Here is a 23,190-nt window from a genome sequence, read left to right on the forward strand (position 1 = left end):
TATTAAATGCATTTGGTGTTTTGGACCAATCTATTAAGTGTCTTAAGTGATTTCACCTCCAAAGCAAATTTATGTAAGCTTCTCTTGGTTATTCTTGTATCAGTTAAAATAGGAATTCGGTTGCCTTGGGGATATCATAGGGTTTTTTCTTTGCAAAGAAAAGACACACTTTTTAAGGAGCACATTTAAAATCTCCCCTAACACAATTCCTTCCCGTGTAGAAAGTCTCCCTGAGAATTTTAGGGAACGTTTCTCTCTGGGGGTTCCCCCTTCCCGCAGGCGCCAGTGCTGGGGAGTCCGCGGGGTTCCTGATCTAAAGACCCGGATGTGGGGCGGGGGAGACGGGGAGACCCCAGCGCTGCCGCCTGTCGAGGGTCGGTCCCTAAGCGGGGTGAGCGGACCCCGGCCCTGGAGGATCAGGCCTCCCGCCCTTCCGGCCCGGGGGCCGCTCCCCGCGTGCAGGAGGCGGACGCCCTGCAGGGACACCCGCGCAGCCACGTGGGCGCCCGCCACGCCGTCACTCAGGCCCCAGGGCGGGGATTGTCGTGAGTGACGTCCATCATGGGCCCCATGGGCGGTGCTGGGTATGCTGTCCAATCGTGGGCGCTAGGGTAGGCACTATCCAATCAGGGACGATCAGGGGCGGTGCCGGGAGCACTATCCGGGGGCAGTGCTGGGCGTACTAACCATTCATGGGCGTCGGGGGCGGTGCCTGGCGCAGTGTCCAATCAGCCGCGCCGGGGGCGCCGTGGCGCCAACGTGTGAACGTCCCGCGGCTTCCGGCTGCGGCGCGAGCGCGTGCCCCACGCCCTCGTCGACGTCTCCTGTACGTGAACCGCGGGGGCTGCTGGGAGGACGCCGCGGAGACCCCCGGAGGATGGAGGAGGTGAGTGTTCGGGGCCGGGGTCTTCGACCCCTGCGGTGGGTAGGGGGAGAGACGGGGAGGCCGGCGCAGGGCCCCTGGCGGCCGCGGCTGGGAGGGCATTGTGGGGGTGTCCAGTGTTGGGGAGCGCCCCGCAGCCTGACGCCGTGTCCCTGTCCGGGTCGGCGCTGACGCTGCTTCTCCTGCTCGGGGCGCGTTTCAGTCGGTGTGAAACAACGGGCCCTTCCTGACTTCTGTTCTTTTTAGTAAGAATATGTTTCTTAGGTCTGTTCTTTCATTTCTGGCGCCGACCCCTTTATTCCGGGGTTTATCCTGAGATGCTGCTGGAAAATAGTGTCCCAGGAATGTTTCCCCGTCCATTAGAATTGCAGGAAAAAGCACGCAGTTGCATACATTAAAGTGAGGTGGAGGAAGAGTCGGATTATTAATATTCATAAAAATAGCTGTTACTCTCGTGTATGCAGAGTGCAGAGTTTGTGACAGTACGATTTTGTTCCATTTTCCTGTTACTCCTGGGAGTCGGAGATAAATATATAATATATAGATATAGGTGTCAAGTGTGATCTGTAAAGTTGAGAAATGTTCATTTCTGATTGTTTAATTTACAGAAATATTTTGTCATGATATCTTTCTGGAAAGGGGTATGTTTTTACCAGTTTTTTAAAGTCATAAGACGTGCCTTAGAATTTCCTTCTCATATTTTATACTTCAACACAGGGTAGTGATTCTGGTGGATCCTTTTCAAACATTGGGTTGAGAGTCCTTGTCTCATTAAATGATCAGTGATAGGATGAAGATGTGTCATTTGGAGAGAACTGGGGCCAGTGAGTCCAAGCTGGGCCCAAAGTTGAGCATGGTCAGGATGTCACTTAAATTTCAGGGCGTCTTTTTGGGGAGCCTGCCACTGTGGGGTGGTTCTAGCAGCCCAGAACGTAGAAGGATGTAGCCATTTATACTGCAAGAAGCTACAGAGCCTTGAAAGGGGAAATCCACATGCTTGGGAGTGTTTTGTATCCTTTCTAAGATTGCCGTTGTGGATATCTTGGGGCTCTTATTGGACATTTGTTTGATTGAAGCATCCCCAGAATTGTTAGAGTGTAATTTGTGCAAATGGACAAAGTCTGTGGAAGTCAGACTTAGGAGAAGGACTCCTTGGTTTTGTCTGCTGGAGGAAGTTTATGAATCTGAGAATTTATTTGGATCAGAACCTTAAACTAATTTTAGTTTCATCCTTGGTGGGAATTGAGTCCCCAGAAGGAGGGAGAGTTTCTGGGGAAAGGAGGATGTGTGGATCTCCCAGATGTTAAACCCTTGGCTCCTTTTGCACTCATTACCTAGGAGTGCACCAACTTGGGGCTCTGTCTCAGCAGTGAGAGCGTTCCCCAAGCTCGGGAATGTGTTCAGCCTCCTGACTGCAGGTTTCCTTGTGAAGTGTGGGTGAAACAGGTTGCTTATCTGAACTGGTTCAAATGTTTCCTTTTCTTCCTTTTGTTTCCTTTGTAGAGTATTGCTGCCATATAACTCCAGTTTACCCAAGCATTTAAGAATTTTATCCCATTAATTTTCACTGAGTATGTAAGAGTTTTATTTTCTTGGTTGCAAATATGAGTGGGTTGAGTGATAAGCTGAGGAAGCCAAGAGAATTCAGGAAATAAAATATTTATGTTAAGTTTTAATAATAATAATATAAACCACCATGGACTCACCATCCAGATAAAACAGGCCTTGGGCAATTGGTAGAGTCTCCTCTATGACCTCCCTGGTCATATGTCCCTCCTGCCCCCAGAGGTGACACTGCCCTGATTCCTTTTTTATTCATTATACCTTTACCATCTGTTATATATAGCCAAGAAGTGTTTTTGTTGAGTTTTGCCCGTTTTTAACTTTGAATAAATGAATATTACTGTTAATAAACCATTATTATCATACTGAAAGGTTTTTCTGTGGTTTCTTTGCCTCAGTGTATTTCACAAATTCTGGTGTTTAAGGCTATGGGTCACCCAATTAACTTACCCATTCCAGTGTTTATGGCGCTTGCTTTGTTTCAAGTTCATGCTTCTATCTTGTCAACCAGGCTCCTATAGACATTCGTGCTTTTTATTTCCATATGCAAATGTATCTTAAATGTCTACACTTTCAAAAAAATTGTGGGAGCCCCCTTGAGGGACTTGGGGAAAATGTGGTAATATTAAATTTCCCCACCTGGGGAATTCTTGATATTCTTGCAAGCATCTGGGACTACCAGTTTAGTAGGCTGAGCCCTTGATCTTGGGGCTTGCCTTTATGAAGCTTCTTACTGTAAAGGAGAGTTTATAATTGTGTCTAAGAGTCAACCTCAGAAAACCTCTTTTGTTGCTCAGATGTGGCCTGTCTCTCTAAACCAACTCTTGGCAACAAACTCGCTGCCCTCCCCCCTACATGGGACATGACTCCCAGGGATCTGAGTCTCCCTGGCAACACGGGACACGATCCCTGGAATGAGCCTGGACCTGGCATTGTAGGATTGAGAAGGCCTTCTGGACCAAAAGGGGGAAGAGAAATGAAACAAAATAAAGTTTCAGTGGCTGAGAGATTTCAAATGGAGTCGAGAGGTCACTCTGGTGGGCATTCTTATGTATATGTAGATAACCCTTTTTAGGGTTTAATCATTGGAATAGCTAGAAGTAAATACCTGAAACTATCAAACTCCAACCCGGTAGCCTTGACTCTTGAAGACAATTGTGTAACAATGTACCTTACAAGGGGTGACTGTGTGATTGTGAAAACCCTGTGGATCACACTCCCTTTATCCAGTGTATGGATGGATGAGTAGAAAAATGGGGAGAAAAAGTAAATGAATAATGGGGGGGGGGATATGAGATGTTTTGGGTGTTCTTTTTTGCTTTTATTTTCATTCTTATTTTTTGGAGTAATGAAAATGTTCAAAAATTGTGGATGAATGCACAACTATATGATGATACTGTGAACAACTGTACAGTTCGGTGATTGTATGGTATGTGAATATATCTTGATAATAAGGCATTAAAAAATTGTGGTGGTGTAGACGATGGATAAGTGTAAAGGAAATGCTGATGGTGTGGGTGAGGGAACCTGCCCACCAGCTGTGCATAGAGGTTTGCTTATTCCCCATCATTACTAACTGCTGGAAATATCTCACATCAATTTTTGTCCATCTACTATGTGAAACAGCATCTCTTTCTGATTATGTATTTCTTTTTACTGGTTACCACTGAGGTTGAGCATTTTTCTTTAGTAGTTTTTCAACAGTCATGTCTTCACCTTTATTTCATTTGCATTTTGATTTCTTTAAAAAACAAAACAAAAACAAAAACTTGTTGCGCCAGAGGGTCCGTGCCCACTATGGGATATTTTAAGCTAATGGGCACTATAACCATGGAGAATTTAGGCCAGGTAACTTTTTGAGGAGCTGCCTAACTTACACAGTGTGTGCTGCAACACTTTACATTCCAACTAGCAATATATGAGGGTTCCAGTTTCTCCCCATCCTCACTAACACTTATGTTTCATTTTTTGGATTCTAGCCATCCTAATGGGTGTGAAGTGGTATCCTGGTTTTGATTTGCATTTCCCTGAAGACTACTGATGTTGAGACTCTTTACATGTGCTTACTGGCCATTTTTATTTCTTCCTTAGATAAATGTCTATTCAGACTTTTTTTTTGCCTATTGCTAATTGGGTTCTGTGTCTTTATTATTGTCTTGTAAGAATTCTGCATATATTCTAGATACAAGTCCTTTGTCAGATACATGATACAGAAATATTTTCTCCCATTCTGGGTTTTCTTTTCACTTCCTTGATGGGGGTGTCCTTTGAAGCACAATATTTTAAAATTTTGATGAAGTCTGAATGATCGTTTTTATTCCTTGGCTGTCACTTCTAAGACTCTTTTGTCAAATACGATGTCATTAAGATTTACCCCAACTTTTTTCCTAAGAGTTTTGTAGTTTTAGCTCCTTAAAATTAATTATTTGATCTATTTTGAGTTAATATTTGTATACGGTATGTGATAAAGGTCCAACTTCATTCATTTGCTTGTGGATACCAGTTATCCCACCACCACTTTTTGAGAGGACTGTTCTTTCCCCGTTGAATGGTCTTTGCACACTTGCGGAAAATCAACTGACTGGAAACACATGGTTTAATTTTGGACTTTCAATTCTGTTCCACTGATTTATTCCTTATCCTTTTTTATTCCCGGTATTACACTTTCTATTATCAATTCTTTGTAGTAAGTTTTAAATTTGGGAAATGTGAGTCCTCCAACTTTGTTCTTTTTCAAGATTGTTTTGACTGTTTTGGGCCCCTTGCAATTCCATATGAATTTTAGAATCAGCTTGTCAATTTCTACAAATATAAGTCAGCTGGAATTTTGATAGGGATTGTGTTGAATGTGTTCATCAATTTGGGGAGTATTGCCATCTTAACAACATTAAGTCTTCCAAACCATGAATGTGGGATGTTTTTCCATTTATTTAAATTTCTTTAATCTCTTTCAACAGTGTTTTGTACTTTCAGAGCATAAGTGTAGTAATTCGTTTGTTAACTTTATACTTAAGTATTTTATTCTTTTTGATGCTGCCTCTTCTTCTGTCTTGACCCACCTTGAATGCTCAGGAAATTCTGTAGATCTTACTTCTAGTTATAACCAGGATGCAAGCCCTACATACCAGCCGTGACCACCTCCACACCTGATGATAGCTTTAGTCTCCTCACAGGGCTCCCAACTTCTACATCTGCCCCTTGCAGTCTATTTCAGTACAAATGATGGATCTTCAGAGCTACATGATTACAGCACTCCCCACTGAAGAGCTTGACGTCATTCTCCAGTCATGCAGAATCAAGGCCAAAATCCTTACAGTGGCTGGCTAGTTCCCACAGGGTGATGGGCCTACACCCCACCACTCTCCACTCCCCTCTGCTGTGACTTCTGTCTCATCCTGCCCCACTCACATAGGCTTCTGCCTGTGCCGGAGATAGCCAAAGCCCACCCTGCTTAGGACCAAGTGCTGGCTGATGTCCCCACCTGGAACTCATTTTGTCCCTATTTCTTTCATTTCTTTTAATGTTACACTGCATCTGTCAAAATCCAATTAAATTGGGTCTCTTCTGGTACCTTGTCTTATTCCTGATCTGAGAGAGGACTATTCTGAAATTCTTCCATTAGATAGTATTTTCGTGTAAGGGTTTCTGGGAAGGATTAGATTCTGATTGGCCATTTAGTCCACTGATACTGACCTTTTCTTTTATGAGCTCAGCTGAGTTTGCCGACCTGGGCTACATGTGAGGCTCGCTGGTTCCCTGTGATTCAGGAGTCTCCTGAGCCCGGTTTTTGTTATTATTTTTTATTCCAGTGCTTGTTATTCCAGTACCTCCAAGTTGGGATTGATGACGTCAAAGAGAATGTGAAATTTGTTCTGACATTTTGAAAAGTCATGACAAAGCGGTCCTAATTATTTGGAGTTGAAATTACAACTAGATCTATATCCATATCCATCTATGTACACACACATATATAGTTAAATAACAATGTAGTTATATAGTTAAATATATGTATATGTACAATTACACAGTTATGTGTATATACGTATACTTAGCCAATTTATGTATCATTTATCAAAATATTATTTCACTGTTTTCCTTTACTCTGCCCTGCAGTTATATTCATATATGGGTGTTATGTATAAATATATGTATATTTATGTACATAACATGATATATACACATAATATATGAAAATGATGGCAGTGCAGAGTAAACAAAAATAGTGTGTGTACATGTGCAAACATACAGTCGATTCTCATTGTCATGGATTCTGCATTTGTAAATTGGCTTACATGCTAAAAATGCCCACAGCACTTTTGTAGTCAGTCTTTCACTCAGCTGGTGAAAGATTCCCAGCTGAGGGTATATGAGGTTGGTTTGGTATTTAATTATTCAGTGTTTGTAGGAACTATAGATGTAACTATCATGGATAATGAAATTTACTGTATGTAGATGGATATATATGCGTGTGTATGTGTGTGTGTGTATTTGTTTGTATATCCCTCCTCAACCCTTCTTGTGCTACATTTTCCCATGGCAGTTATGTTTAATTTGTTAATTTATTATTTTTCTCCAAAAATTAAGATCCATGTGGTTCAGAAATTTTCTGTTTTATTCAGTCTTGTAGCCCTATGCCTGTTTGTACTAAGTCCTGTGGACTTATAATCTAAACAAATTGTCCTAAATGCAGGAGCCTGTCTTCTTCAAGACATAGGGCTTTTCCAGGTCAAGGCATAAGGATGTCTGAATGGAAGAGGATGTTTCCTTTGTCTTCTCTTCTTCATGCTCAGCCAGAATCTAGCTGATCTCAGCACGTTGGGAAATACCAGTCATCGTAACAACAGAAGTGTAAGGTATATGTGATAGGGTCTGAAGAGAAACCGACCTATATTCTAACTGGGTCATGATTTTAATTCCGTTTGTATGATTTCTCTGCTCTGAACTGGTTGTAATAATGTCTTCTCTGCAGAGTTATTAGAAGAGATATATGAGCGAATGTGTAGAAAATTATTTGCATGGTCTTTCACACAATGTGGATGCTCATTTTCTTATTAATATTGCAAAGCATTAGAGTATTGGATAGATTCAAACTAAGTAATGGCGCTTTGTTATGAGACAGCAACACGCACAAGATGTGCCAAGAGTAACTGAGGCTGATCCATGCATCTGATTTCATACCTGCACCAACGAACAGTGGCATTCCTGTTCTGTTCTTACTCTACCAAACCCATAAATTCTAGCATGAGAATCTCAGCACAGCAGTGTTTTCTGTGACCCCTACACATGGAAGTCAGTGGGTTGGCAGTAGTTTTTCTGAGAACAGGATTTAGGGGAAGCATGCAGCTCAGTGACTTCTGTGGTCAGGGCTTGGGCTGTCATGCCCATGTACCCAACAGGAGGCATGGAAATAAGAGAATTTGAGAGTGCAGCCTGTTCCAACCCAGATTAGCCCCACGACCAAAGACCATGCCTGGCATGAATTACCCATGAGTATAAGGGACTTAGAAAACAGGAGATGATCTTTCCTGATGGTGGGTTGGTCGAGTGAAGTCAGTGTTCTGCCATTCCTCAGAGAGTGAGGAGTGCTGGGGGGAGGTTTACAAAGGTGTCACAATAGTTTCTCATGAGATTTGTTTGCAACAGGATCTCGCAAGATTTGGTTACAACAAGGTCTCCCGAGATTTGGTTACTAACAGTGATGAGGGGAGGGAAGTTTTACTGCCTCCCCCCAGGGGGAAGAGCCTGTTGCCTGGTTGTGTAGGCAGCTGTGTGTATCTCAGTAATGGAGGTGGGGGCGGGTCCTGGGCCCTGGGTCCTCACAGTCCACCCCCACGCAGCAGACTACGTTGACCATGGGACAGACATTGAAAGATAAAAGACAGCAGAACATTAGGGATGCCCTCCATACAGAAATAAGCCCACAAAGAGATGCTGTTGACAACTGATAAAATCTGTGCTTATTTTCCAATGCACTGAACCCTTCCAGGCCAGAAGGGTGTTCCACATAGGAAACTGGTCCTAGAGTATCATGCATGTCTGCACTTAAGGGGCTGTTGGTGAAGATGCTGTGTTGCAGCAGATAAGCTTTCCATTTTATCAGAGTGCTCAGCTGAGCACAGCCTGAATGTGGTTTATTTGCTGTGTCTTTTATCCACCCCAAATGGGTATAAATGGTCTGTAATAACCCATCAAACCACGGAAAGCCACGAGCTGTTCAGGAGTGTGTGGAGTGGGGCGATTTTGCGCTTTATTCACAGCAGCAGACGGAACAGTCTCAGTGGCAGTTTTCAGTTCAATACAGTGAAAGAGAGTGACCCCTGTGTCCCCCCCAGCGTGCGTGCAGCCTGTTGCCTGCTCATGTAAGCCTCTCGGGTGGCTTGTGGAGAATCACCTCCTCCTGGGATTTCAGAAAGAGAAGCATATGTTCTTCTGTAGGAAAGCACTGCAGGACACCTATGCATTTTTCAGTCATGAGCAGTTTTACTGTTTTAGACTTCAGTGAACTTATCTGCAAATTGAGACTCTCAACCTCTTCCTCAAAGTCAACAAGGCCCAGAGTAATCTTGTGGTCTTGGTGAAAAAAGCTGTTCTGGCATCATATCATGTGCATGGCGTGTGTGCATACTTAAAATTGCTGGCCAGCAGCACCAAAGTTCATGAATGCAGGGATGGTGGGATGTTCGTATTCTCATGTCTTCTTCACCTTGCCTGAGCTTTGACTTCTAATAACTTCTGTCTCTGTGAAATGGGACAGAGAGAAAGAGTGAAAACTGAGTCAGTGATCTATATTACACAAAGAAGTTAAAGTTAGTACTTCTCCAAAAAGATATTTTCGCTCAGCCCACTGGACCTGTCAGCTCAAGTACTTCAGGACACTGTGGCCGGCCAGCTCTTGTTCCACGGTGGGTTCCCATAGGTCTCGACCTTTCATTTTTGGTGCAGAGACTAGAACAAAAAGCTCTTAGTACCCGGATGTATTTTTACTCATTAAAACTGCATCTAGATTTAGCCATGTGCCTCTGTGTCAGGGGTCCCCACGACCACCCTTGGGTTGAATGTTTCACTAAAAGGACTTGCAGAAATCAGAAATGCTATCACTCAGGAATATGATTTATTACAGTGAAGGAATACACATCAAAACAACTAAAGAAAAAAGCTTCATAAGGCAGAGTTCAGTAGAAACTGGGTGCATGCGGGTAGCTGAGCTTGTACCTCGGCTTGCCAGGCCTGGGCCAGGGGACCTGATATCACCCCCTGGGGAGGGTAGTAGGTACGGGCGTTAGTGCCCTCTGCAGCCCCCCCGAGCCTGAGGAGCGAGGTCAGGGCAGCTCCCTTTTCCTCACCCAAAATGTCACGGGCAGGGGAGGCTTGCCGGAGGAAACCGCCTTTCTCCCAACCGCCCTTTCCTCACTTCCTTATCTTGCCCACACACTCCCTTGTGCCAAGGCCACTCCTGCCACCGCCAGCGCGCATGCACCGTGGCCAGAACAACCCCCGCCCGCTGCAACGGCTCCTGCGTCCTCTCAGAACCAATCCTAGCCCCTCTTCCTTCAGTATTGCCATTTAAGGCTACTTCACCTCTTCTCCAGCCCTACCCTTCTTACCAGCCTATATAACCTGTGATCACCCCTGAATAAAGCCTCTTTGGCGCATACTCCTACTGGATGAAGAGTGTCTTGTCCTTATCGCCGCCCTCCACACCTTGCACGCCTCCCGCCGAGGACCCGGCCAAGTCCTCCGCCTCCCCCTCGCCTCCGGGAAAGAGCCCCCGCCGCCGGTACCCTTTAAGCAGCCCCGAGAGCTGAGGGCTCAGCTACCGGCCGCCCCTCCCCCCAGAAGCAGTAACCCCGACCGCAACTGGTGCCCTGTGTGAGGGACGTCTCCACACAACAGTTCGGCAGGTCGCCCGCTCGCCCGGACGCCTCTCCAGCTTCCCGTTTCCTCGCCTGCAAGGTAAGGGCCGCCTCTCCTTCGCCGCTTCCGGAGCCGTGTGAGGTTCACTGCTCCGAAGCCGCTCCTCCCTTCCCCCACGCTCTCTTCGTCCTCTTGTATGCGCACTTCTATGACCCCCGTTCCTCCTAACGCTCTCCCTCTTCCCCTCCATTACTTTGCTGTAATTCTTTGTATCTTTATTTCCTCATTTGGCGCCGTGTGTCTCTTTGCAACCGCCCCCCCTGACTGCTCCCGTTGCCAAAGGGCACTGCTTTCCGCTCTCGCCGTCTCCTTCGGCCTCGCAGCCACGGTTTATCTCATTCTCTCTGCTCGGTAAACAACTCCCCCTCCTCTCCCCTCAGCTATGGGTAATCGTCTATCTACATGCCAGGCACCTCAAGTTCGTGCTCTAGCAGGTCTCCTAGACACGCATCGCTGTAAAGTGTCTGTCCGGCAGCTGCAGATATACTGGGACCTCCTGCTGCCCTTTAACCCATGGCTCACCACTTGCCATCTTTGGGACCCTGTTACTTATGATCGTCTTATTGATCGAGTCACCAACGCCATGGAACATGAGAGCAAGCGCTTCCCTCCCGGCTTGCTCCCCACCCTGATAACCATCCGCTCCTGCCTTCAAGGCTCCCTCCCCCCTGATCGAGGCCCCGTTAAATCCAAAGAGGCCCTAGCAACCCAGCCAACAGATTCAGATAGCGATACTAATTCAAATCATGACTCGGACACGGAGTCCTTAGTCGAGCAGATTAACAACGCGCTCGAGGTAACTCCCAAAAAGCAAAATAACACTGCGCCACGCCAAGATGGCGAACTTCCTCCTTCTTCTTCCATCGAGGGGAGGAAGTGCTCCGGCGATGACGTCAGCCCTAAGCTGGGCCGGAAACCGCATACGCTTTACCCCGCCCTTCCACAGGGCGGAGCTAGTCCGCCATCTTGTGCCTTGAACCCCACCCTTTCACAGGGCGGGGCTGATCCACCATCTTGTGTCTTAGCCACGCCTACCGCGCCGCCATCTTGCGACGCTTGGGGCCTCCCACTCCCGCCTCCCCCTCCGGCGAGCTCCCCCTCGGAGCCGCTACCGGCAGCTGCCGCCGCTCCTCCCACCCCACCGGCTAACAACCCCTGGCTGCCTTCTGCACCTCAAGGCAATCCTTGGGGCAACGCTCCCCCTACCCCCACTCCCGCACCAGGCCCTCTGCAAGCGCGTCCTCCTTTCTCTCGTGCTTTTCGCTGCTTTCCTCTTAACCCTATCCCCACCCCACAGAAACCGTACGACTGGTATCCCATTGACTTAGATACTATCAAGCAGCTTCGCAGGGCCGTCAAGGAGGACGGGTTAGGTAGCCCATATGCTTCCCAAATACTGCAGGATCTCGCCATGAACTATTGCCTCCCCCAAGACTGGGCCTCGCTTGCCCGTTCAATTTTTAACCCCGGTCAGTTTGTTGACTGGCGTGCTCACTTCCAGGCAGAAGCAGCTAAGCAAAGTGAGCAAGACGCAGCCATTGGAGTCTATCATCCCCCCGAAGCCTATTTGGGCACTGGAGCGTTTCTAAATGCGTCTGCTTATATTAATGCCCCTGCTGCCTTCTGGACTGTCCTCAGAGGCATCGCCTTACGCGCGTTTGCCAACTGCTCTGCCCGTCGACCTGACAACTTTACCAAGCTCCTCCAGGAGCCAAACGAACCTTTCGCCACCTTCGTTTCCAGGGTTGAAGAAGCCTGTGCTAGAAAAGTTACCAACCCCCAAGCCCAGCTAGCTCTCACCCGGGAACTCATTCTAGAAGGGGCTAACCCCCCCTGTAAGCAAGCCATTCTCCCCTTGCGGGAAAAAACACTTAATGACTGGGTTCTCGCCTGCAGCGCCTTTGACCCAGCTGCCGCGTCCCTAGCCCAGGCTGTCTCTGGTGCTGTCACTGCCGCCTTAGCCGCCACCACCGGTTGCTTTAAGTGCGGGCAGAGCGGTCATTTTGCCCGGGAGTGCCCCAATACGGAGGTCAAACGCCCGCCTCCCATGCAACGCAATGGGCGCCCCCCTCCCACTCCATGTCCGCGCTGCCAACGTGGTTATCACTGGGCGCGCGATTGCAAAAGCAGCCACAGAGACCTTAACGAGAAAGATTTAAAAAAATTCTGCTATCCCTGGTGCCCTGGCGGTAGTCAACACCAGAGCACTAAGCAAGCTTTAAACTCCAAGCGGGGCAAGCCTCAGCCCCGCCCCTAAGAGGCAGCATGCCGGCCGGTTCCAATAAAACTAATCAATGCTCCGACAATAAAACGCTTCTCTGGACAGTCCCCATCACTCCAGAAAAACCTACTCGTAAGTTAAGAATAGAGGGGCAATGGTACACAGGCACGCTCGATTCAGGGGCAGAAGTCTCTTGCATGCCCGCTCAGTATGCCGCCATGTGCATGGTTCTTGATGGTCCCTCGGTAGTGGGAGCCACCGGTACCTCTACTTCTCTTCAGGCCATGAGACCCATTAAGTGGGAAGATGAAGAGGGCCACTCAGGCACCTTCCGCCCGTTATTTCTGCACACCATAGACCAAATTTTATGGGGCCGTGATATCCTTGCCGCTTTTGGGGCAGTGCTTACCGCGCAGCCCCCCCAATAATGTGCGCCACTGCTCGTTTAACACCTCCAACGCCTGTTCCTCTGCAGTGGGATACCGAGGAACCTATATGGGTGGAGCAGTGGCCCCTTCCCACGCATAAATTAGTAGCACTCCAAGCCCTTGTCCAGGAACAGTTGGACGCTGGCCACATAGAGCCTTCTACTAGTCCTTATAATTCGCCAGTGTTTGTTATTCATAAAAAGGCCACAGGGAAATTTAGGCTCCTCAATGATCTGCGGGAAATCAATAAGCATATTCTTCCTATGGGTTCCCCACAGCCTGGCCTCCCCCATCCGGTGGCCATCCCGGCCCATTATCATGTAGCCACCATTGACATCAAAGACTGTTTCTTTTCCATCCCGCTACATGAGCGAGACCGCCCGCGCTTTGCCTTTACAGTCCCCGTCCCCAATCACGCGGGCGCGGCTAGCAGGTACCAATGGAAAGTCCTCCCTCAAGGGATGCGTAACAGTCCGGCCATCTGCCAAATGTATGTTAATCACGCAGTGGCCCCCCTGCGAAAGCGGGCCATGCTCATCCATTACATGGATGACATCTTGGTGGCCTCTGAGGACGCCGAGGCACTTCCTCTACTCCTTAAAGACCTCACCACTAATTTAGCTGACCTCGGCCTTACGATTCAACCCAATAAAGTTCAAATTGTGCCACCATTAGCCTTCTTAGGATTTAGTATTGATAAAACCATTGCTCCGTCCGCTCCCCAGCTGGACATACCGGACCGGGTCACTATCACTGAGCTTCAACAGCTCTGCGGTCAGATCAATTGGCTCCGCTCTGCGTTGCCGATCACCACAGCACAGCTACAACCACTCTTTATGCTGCTAAGTGTCCCTGAAGCCCCGCCGCTAGCAATCTCCCGGCGCATTAAGCTTACCCAGGAGGCAAAGGAAGCCATTGCCGCATTTAACAAGGCACTTGCTGCCTGCTGTCTCAACAGGTTCAGCACTAAAGAGGGCAATCTTATAGCACTCATACTCCCTACGCCCGGCACACCTATGGGCTGCCTGTGGCAGGAAGGCCCTCTACTTTGGGCGCATCCCGCTAAAAGTCGACTTAGGAAGATTTGCCCTGCAGTGCGGCTCTGGATCAGCCTAGCTTCAGATCTAGTTACCTTGGCCGTTCATGTATTCGGAGAGCCGCCAGAAAAAATTGTTTGGCCCCTAGACACAGGCCAAACCCGCCTGCTTATACGTGACAACCCGGACATGCAAATCCTTTTAGAAGGATTTCAGGGGGAATTCAGCTGTCACTATCCTAGCCATCGGCTGTTACAGGGACTCGCCAAGCTTCCCTTCCGCAGCCCCTTCCATCCTTTCCCCTCCTCTGCACCCATCCCGGGTGCCAATACCGTCTTTACTGACGCCTCCAAAACCCGTTTCGCCTTCCTCTCTTATTCGCAGGACCATCCAGAACCCCGCCTATTCAGTTATGTCAACCTTCATTCGGTCCAAGTGGGAGAAATTCTGGCAGTGTCATACGCACTAAACGCCCACTGCAACCACCCAGTAAACATTTTCACAGACAGCCTCTACACGTATCAGGTCTGCCGAGTCCTCGCGTTTTCCACCTTTTTCCCCGGAAACTCGGCCATTGATAAAGCACTTTCTAACCTCAGAAGCATCCTGGAGCATCGACAGAATCCTTGGTTCATTAGCCACATTCGTAGTCACTCAGGCCTTCCGGGGCCCCTGGCTAATGGCAATAGTATAGTAGACCAAGCGGTCTCAACTCAACATACCCAAGCTATGCTAACCCACACGGCAGCCCCTCCGGGGGATGCTGTTAACCAGGCCAAGTTATTGCATTCCAGGTTTCACTTTTCGGCTACGTCGTTACATCATCTATGTGGCCTCCCCTTAGATACCTGTAAACATCTTGTCCGCAATTGTACAACTTGTGCGCCCTTTGCGCCACTGGGCCCCTTACAACCTCAAGGAGTCAACCCACGAGGCTTAAAACCAAATTCTAGATGGCAAATGGATGTAACTCACGTTCCGTCCTTTGGGCGCCTCAAGTATGTACATGTAATGATTGACACCTTCTCGGCCATGTGTTATGCGGTCCCCCTCGCCGGGGAAACGGCCAAACACTGTATCAAGGCCCTGAGACAGGGAATTCTCTTCATGGGAGTCCCCTGGGACCTAAAAACGGACAATGGGCCTGCCTATCGCAGTGCCTCTTTTGCAGCTTTTCTTCAGTTATATAACATCACCCATCATTTTGGCATCCCCTATAATCCACAGGGGCAAGCCATTGTGGAAGCAGTCCATCGCCGCTTAAAAACACAAATTGAAAAAGAGAGGGCAATGCTCCCCCAGGCAACTCCAGGGGACCTTGTTATAGCAGCCCTTATTCACCTTAATCTACTCACATTCAATAAGGAAGGGCTTTCGCCCCTACATAAACATTGGGGGCCCTCGTATAGGCCCACCCAGGCCCCGATGGTTTACTGGAAGGACCCGGAGAATAATACCTGGAAAGGTCCCTCCCCACTTCTCGCCCAGGGGCGCAGGTTTGCTTGTGTTTTTCCAGATGATGCAGCACAACCAATATGGATCCCAGGAAGGGCAATCCGGCCCGCCACCAGCAACCACGCGTCCAACGAGACGGGAATGCCGTCGTCTCCGCAGCCTGGTGCACCAGATGACAACAGTACACCTGGGCCTGGACCCCAGTCCGAGCAGAGCGCAGCAGCGGCGAGAAATTAGAGAAATTATACGCCTCTATAAACAGGCAAAAACCAATGTCATACACCCTCTCAACACTCACCCAAGCATAACCTCCCTTCTAATGGTCATGTTAGTTCTTGCCTCTTCTACCCAGGGCGATCCCCACCAGCCTTGGAAGTGGACCCTTGCGCGTTGGAAAGACTCCACAATAATTTTTTCCAACACCACAGCGGGATCTCCCTCCTTCGTCTTTTATGCCATTGATCTGTTTGTCCCTCCTAATCCAAAACCTCCTGGTTATCCAGGCAGCCTAAATATTCAGGATTATTATATGTGTCCAGCTTCAAATCCTGGAAAATCATATTGTAAATCCCCAAAGGACTATTACTGCCCGTACTGGGGGTGTGAAACATTAGCCACTGGCTGGAAACCTTCTGTCCCTGACAAATTTCTAAACCTCGCAGTAATCCCGTATACTTGCCAAAATTCAGGCTATCGCTATTTCAACAGGTACCTTTGTCCTAAAAGACTAATGCTCACTATACAAAACCCTGCCGATACGTCTTGGCTCTTGGGTAAAACTTGGGGCTTCCGAATTTGGCTATCGGGGTTCGATCGGGGAACCCTTATATTCCTAAGAAAGGAGGCTTTAAACCAACCAAAGAAAAATACTGTTATAAAAAAGCCCTTTAACATTGGTCCCAATAAAGTCATTAACCCCCTTTTTCCACAGCTCTCCAGCCGCACCTTAGCTCCGACTAAACGCACTTCAACTACATCTCAAACACCACCACCCCAGCTTCCTCTGCCCCCTTCTCGTTATTCCTCTCCCCTCCTCAGCCTCATCCAAGCCGCCTTTGCCTCAGTGAACTCCTCCAACCCCAATTTTACCTCCTCCTGCTGGCTCTGCCTCTCCACCTCTTCCTCACTGTACGAGCCCGTTGCCTCCAACCTCTCCTTTTCAGAAAGCACAGAAAACAGCCCCTTGGAATGCAATTGGAATACCTCTGCCGTCCCCCTGACCTTTCATTCAGTCTCCTATACGGGAAAGTGCGTCCGCCCTCGCTCCAGTAACTCTCCCGACCTCACTGCCTGTGCCAGCTACTCATCTCCCAGCAGCTCGGCAAAATTTCTCATTCCTCATAACTCCTCCCAATGGCTCTGCTCCTCTACAGGACTTACCCCCTGTCTCAGCACGAATATCATCAGTGAATATAAAGAAACTTGCCTCCTAATTGTCCTTATCCCTAGGGTCTTATACCACAGCGAAGAAGACTTCTTCCTCCGTCTGGAAAAAACTGCAGCTCCTGTCCTTCTGCAAAAGCGAGAGCCCATCACCGTCCTCACAATTGCCTCCCTCCTAGGTCTTGCCGGCACTGGCACCGGAATCGCTGCACTAGCCAGTCAAGACTCCGCCCTAACTCACCTCAGGGCGGCTGTTGACGAAGACATTCATCACTTACAAAACGCTATTTACCATCTAAAAAATTCTGTCAATTCCCTCTCTGAGGTAGTGCTCCAAAACCGCCGAGGTCTTGACCTTCTCCTCCTCAAAGAGGGAGGCCTCTGCGCCGCCCTAGGAGAAGAGTGCTGTGTATATGCCAATTCCACAGGTCTCGTCGAGGACAGCCTGAAAAGGGTCCGAGAAGGACTGGAAAAGCGTAAAAGAGATCGTGAAGCCACCAGTTATTGGTCCAGTTTTTTCACTCCCATCCTCCCATATATCCTTCCTTTTCTTGGCCCCCTATTAATAATTATTCTAGCTCTCATCTTAGGACCCTGCCTCATCCGCAAAATTGTCCAGCTTGTAAGGAAACAAACGGATGCCATTTTTTCCTCGTTCGTGCAAATCCAGTATCAGCGACTCGCCACCTCTGACGCCCCCCACTCCAAGATGACAGCCAACCCTCCGCGACCTCAACGCCACCGGTCAACCCGCCGACCGCGAGGCCCTTCTCAATCACCTAAACATCGCTCTCGCCTCGAGTTCCAGCTTCTCTGAGCCCCTGAACTTTAAACCCCTCACCTTCGCCCAGCCCGCTGCAGCGAAGCCATTGTCAAGCGCCCGGGCACCACACCAACACTGAGCTCCAGCCTCACCGAGCCACCGTCAACCCCTTTTTCCCTTCCCTGACCTCCCCCTTCCCTCACCCTTAGCGGGCCTCTCCAGTAAAGCCTCTTCCTCTAATTAGAAAAGAAAGGGGAATTGCGGGTAGCTGAGCTTGTACCTCGGCTTGCCAGGCCTGGGCCAGGGGACCTGATATCACCCCCTGGGGAGGGTAGTAGGTACGGGCGTTAGTGCCCTCTGCAGCCCCCCCGAGCCTGAGGAGCGAGGTCAGGGCAGCTCCCTTTTCCTCACCCAAAATGTCACGGGCAGGGGAGGCTTGCCGGAGGAAACCGCCTTTCTCCCAACCGCCCTTTCCTCACTTCCTTATCTTGCCCACACACTCCCTTGTGCCAAGGCCACTCCTGCCACCGCCAGCGCGCATGCACCGTGGCCAGAACAACCCCCGCCCGCTGCAACGGCTCCTGCGTCCTCTCAGAACCAATCCTAGCCCCTCTTCCTTCAGTATTGCCATTTAAGGCTACTTCACCTCTTCTCCAGCCCTACCCTTCTTACCAGCCTATATAACCTGTGATCACCCCTGAATAAAGCCTCTTTGGCGCATACTCCTACTGGATGAAGAGTGTCTTGTCCTTATCGCCGCCCTCCACACCTTGCACGCCTCCCGCCGAGGACCCGGCCAAGTCCTCCGCCTCCCCCTCGCCTCCGGGAAAGAGCCCCCGCCGCCGGTACCCTTTAAGCAGCCCCGAGAGCTGAGGGCTCAGCTACCGGCCGCCACTCCCCCCAGAAGCAGTAACCCCGACCGCAGGTGCAAGCTTCCAGTCATACTCGCCTGTGAAATCATGGATTATGCTTAATTCTCCCAGTAATCATGTTTGACAACATGTATGGAAGTACTGCCAATCAGGGATGCCCACCAAAGCAGGATTTCTGCTGGGGTTCAGTCACATGGGCCTGGGGCATCCATGTAACTGACCTTACCTCCTCGGTGTCCAATCCCTTAAGAGATCAAACTGACACGGCATGACAGAGGCCCCAGTCAAGCAGAACAGGCATTTGCCATAAATGACTCGTCAGAATAAACTCTCAGGTGTGACCCAAGGCCCAAGGTCTATGAAGACATTCTTACTGAATAAGATATTCCAGAGGCTTAGAGGTTTTCTCACAGCTAGTCAAGGGCCAATCCTGAAGACAGCTGTGGACAACTCAGGGCTGCTGAGTTAAACATTTACTGTACATGTTAACATCTTCAAATGGAGGTATTTATTGCATTTGTCTCTAGATAGTTCTGATAGAACTAAAACAGGCTGTCAGAACAAAAATGAAGAGATGCTGCGAAATCTATGAGGAAGCGAGTATGGACAGAAGAAAGTAAGAGGTAGGGTAGATGTCAGGTGACTGAACTTGTCTTAACTTCTGTGATTGAGTACAGTTCCCATGCTGTCATTCTCATCCATCATTCTGCACACATATATTGGGTATTTTAGGACTCAGTGGTCTTTGAGGATGTGGCTGTGGACTTCACCCTGGAGGAATGCACTTTGCTGGATTCTGCTTAGAGGAATCTCAACATGCATGTGATGCTGGAAATCTGCAGGATGCTGGCTTCAGTTGGTATGGATGACATCATTCCTTCACTTAGTTATTTAGAGAATGAGCATTTCTTGCTCAGCATCATTCCAAAATTTCAAATGTGGAAAGGGAATACATTGGTCAGAGCTGTCATGGACCTAGTTAATCCTAAGAGTTTCTCTCTGACAATGAAAAATCTGTGTATTAAACTACGTTTTTCCTTCTGTCTTGATGAAGAGACTTACAGGTTCCTTATAGTGTCATTATTCTGGGTATAGAAGTTATGGTTCATTTCAGAGCAGAAAGGTTTGTTGTTTGAACCTGTGGAAGTTTTACTATGTTTATTAAATTGCCCACTATTTTGACCAGCCTTTTATCAATGAAGTCCAAAAACAGCTAACTCCTAACTCCTCAGCATCCTTATTTCCTCACAGTTGCCCTCTTCCTCAGAAGATTTGTTAACTTGGTTTTGTTCCAGATGTTAAGACTCAATTTAAAACCAATAGGTCAGTTTCTCAGCAGGATATATATAAGCAAAAAATATACAAGGAACAGAAAATGGCAGAGTTCACAAGTGTTCCTGGGCCTACCTTTTAGGAAAAAAATGGGAAGACGGTATCATTGAAGATCATTACAAAGACCAGGAAAGACATCTGAGGTGAGTCACACTCACAAGAGAAAACAGTATCCCAGGACAGAACCTTAGCATGTCATGAAGTAAAAACAAAAACATAAGCCTAGTTCCAAATTTGTTTATTCACTGAATTCTAACAAAAAGTAATTTTTTTTGAATGGGACTTAGATATAGGAGTGTTGGAAACATATTTTAGTTAGACACAATCATAGGGAAACCTATGATGTTTATATATAAGAAAAGATGATTTAATAATGCATATGGCTGAACCCTCAGTTTATTCACTGAATCCACTTTCAGACAATTCAGATAGGGCAGAGAACTTGTCCTTTCACTGAAATGTAATTAGAAATGTAATTCATATAAAAGCAGTAATAGGGTGATGAATGCACAGCTGTATGATGGTTCTGTGAACAGCTGATTGTACACCATGGATGACTGAATGTTATATGAATATATCTCAGTAAAACTCAATTTAAAAAAAAAAAAGTCAGTAATAATGTGTTTCTTAACTTCAACAAAAATTATATTGAGGAGAGACTCTGTGAAAGTTATGAAGGTAACTAACTGATTCCAAACTCTTAAGCTGTATGAGAACACTGTAGTAAAACCACATGAATGCAGTGGAGTCTTCCTGCATTATTCATCCCTTAAGAGGCACATCAGATCTCAAACTAGACAAAAACTGTGAGCATGCCTGCAGTTGTTCCTCATACCTGACTCACAGTGGAAAGAAATCCTGTGAATGTAAATTATGTGGGAAAAGCTTCCCTTGTTCCTATTCCCTCATTCCAACTATAAGGACTCATAATTCAGGGAAGACCTATGAATGCAAGCAACATGGGAGAGCCTTCAAAGAACTCGCATGGAAGAGAAGTCATAAATGTAATGAATGTGGGAAATGCTTTGTTTATCCCTCAGCCTGTTGAAGACACGTGGCAAAACTTGGGAGAGAAACACTGTGAATGTAAATTCTGTGATAAAACCTTTGCTTATCCCTATTTCTCACTCAGCATGTAAGAATTCACAGTGCAGATAACACCTACAAATGTAAGCATTGTGGGAAAGCCTTCATTGAGTTCTCAAGTCTTACTAGATTTCTGAAAACTCTTATGGGAAAGAGACCACATAGATGTGAGGCATGTGGGAAAGACTTCATTTATACCTCAACATTATAAAGACACTTGATAACACACAAGGGAGAGAAATGCTACATATGTAAACTGTGGAAAAACCTTCAGTTATCCCCAAGCCTTTTAAAGACATGAAAGGACTCATGTTAAAGAAAAGCCCTATGAATGTAGGCAATGTGGAAAAGCCTTCAGTTGGCCCACAACCTTTCAAGAACATGAGGATGCACACTGCAGAGAAACTCTATAAATGGGTAAAATGTGCGAAAGCTTCCAATTCTCCCAGATCCTTTCAAGGTCATGTGAGAACTCACACTGGAGAGAAACCGTATGAATGTAAGCAATGTGGGAATGCCTTCAGTTGGTCCTCATCCTTCCAAAAAACAAACAAAACACGTAAGAATGCACACTGGAGAGAAACCGCATAAATGTAAGCAATGTGGGAAAGCCGTCATTTAGCCCTCATCCTTTTGAAACTGTGTGAGATTACACACTGGATAGAAACCGTACAAATATAAGGACTATATGAAAGCCTCCAGTTGCAAGACATCCCTGTGAAATCATGGGAACGCACCCACTAGAAAGGAATGTAAGTAATGTGGGAAAGCCTCATGTTCACTCATAAATAAGGCTCTGGAAAATTTACACCAGGAGAGAAATTTTACAAAAGTTATAAATTTGGTATTGTCTTTGTGCCTCATCCTTAAAGTGGGCCCCAGTTCTTCCTTTTTGCAATTAAATGTTTAGGTGAGAAATAATTCTGGAAATACTGTTTCAGCTATAGTAATAAATAGTGTTTTTTCCTTTTATTTCATTTAATAAAAAAATTCATTCTGTTTTGAAGTTTGTTGGCCCATGGGTGATTTGAAATGCACATTTAATATGATAAATTTTTAATATAGTTTAAAGTTTTTATAAGGGATCACTTGAACAATGAAACTTGGGTAGTTCTGCAGTTTTTCTTAACTGTTTTAATGTGGCAGATGATTGATGTCACTTATCCATTATATATAGTTCACCATTTTTACTGAAAGACCTCTCCTCTCCCCCCTTTATTTTGGCCAGAGGAGACGTATTCCATTTTCCTTGCTACTAAACTGTTGGCAGAATTTTATAAGCAGAGTTCTTCAAAAGAGTAATACAATGCAAGTTATTCTCATCTTTTGCAGTTTGCATTTTGTCTTTGTCTCTGGGTGGGTATTGGACAATAGGCATTTGATTAAGAAGAGAGACCTATGATGGGATGATGAAATCCACAGGTGGTTGTGTCGGACCATGTTACATCAGCATGGGTACGGCTGGCAACTGCATTTCTCAAATGCCTTCTCTTTATGGTTCCATGTTACAATTCACCAGTTGGTAACTTGCATGAGATTTGGAAGGCGAAAGTGAAAAAACCATCACTCAGTTTTTCGAGCCACCGTAGAAAGAGACAGATTCATATGGGCTTTGTGGACACCAGCTTCCAGCTCATATTATCAATTTCTGGTCCCACTAATCAAGAGTATCCTCAAAGCAACACAACTGCTTGACCTTCATTTCCTGAGAGGTGTAGTCTTCCTCCAGACATCTCTACATGCTTCCCTATCATGGATAAATTTCCATGGTCAGACATTCACAGTCTGTATCTTCCTGCAAGCCTAACATGTCCACTAGGCCATTGCCTCAGACTGTCATGGTTAGTGATACTTTCTGATTCTGTGACCCCCCTCTTCTCTAGTTCATAACTTATTTGCATAAAGTCCAATTTGTATAGTGAATATCTTGTTCTTTTAATGCTGTTTGTAGCACTGTTCCTGATTGTACCATGAAAGCTATAATGGTACAGCCGAACAAGCACATGGGACTGTTCTTCTGGTGCATTCTTGAATGAGTGCCGTGAGCTGGTCATTCCATGTGAGAATAATCATCTTCCTTCTATACCAGGCAGTGTGTGGGGATTTCCTGTTACTCAGAGCTGATTACAATCCCTCAGTATTTCTCCTGTAATTATGTTCAATTAAAAGCAACGTACATTTCTTTTCTCAAATGAACAGTTTCTTTAGATGTTCCTTAGAACTATCTTGTGGGCTGTGTTTTGTTTTGTTTTG

The 23,190-nt window shown here is 46.8% G+C and overlaps 1 long non-coding RNA gene and 1 pseudogene across 1 annotated transcript; both read left to right on the plus strand.

Annotated features, from left to right (window-relative positions):
* The first annotated feature begins 836 nt into the window (after positions 1–836).
* LOC119525241 lies at positions 837–19,988 on the plus strand. Its single transcript, XR_005214947.1, has 3 exons — positions 837–886; positions 19,252–19,378; positions 19,934–19,988. It is a non-coding gene; the product is annotated as an uncharacterized LOC119525241 (long non-coding RNA).
* A 535-nt stretch (positions 19,989–20,523) lies between these two features.
* LOC119525209 lies at positions 20,524–21,809 on the plus strand (annotated as a pseudogene).
* The last annotated feature ends 1,381 nt before the right edge of the window (positions 21,810–23,190 follow it).

The sequence above is a fragment of the Choloepus didactylus genome, assembly GCF_015220235.1.
Source record: "Choloepus didactylus isolate mChoDid1 chromosome 25 unlocalized genomic scaffold, mChoDid1.pri SUPER_25_unloc1, whole genome shotgun sequence".
NCBI lineage: Eukaryota > Metazoa > Chordata > Mammalia > Pilosa > Megalonychidae > Choloepus > Choloepus didactylus.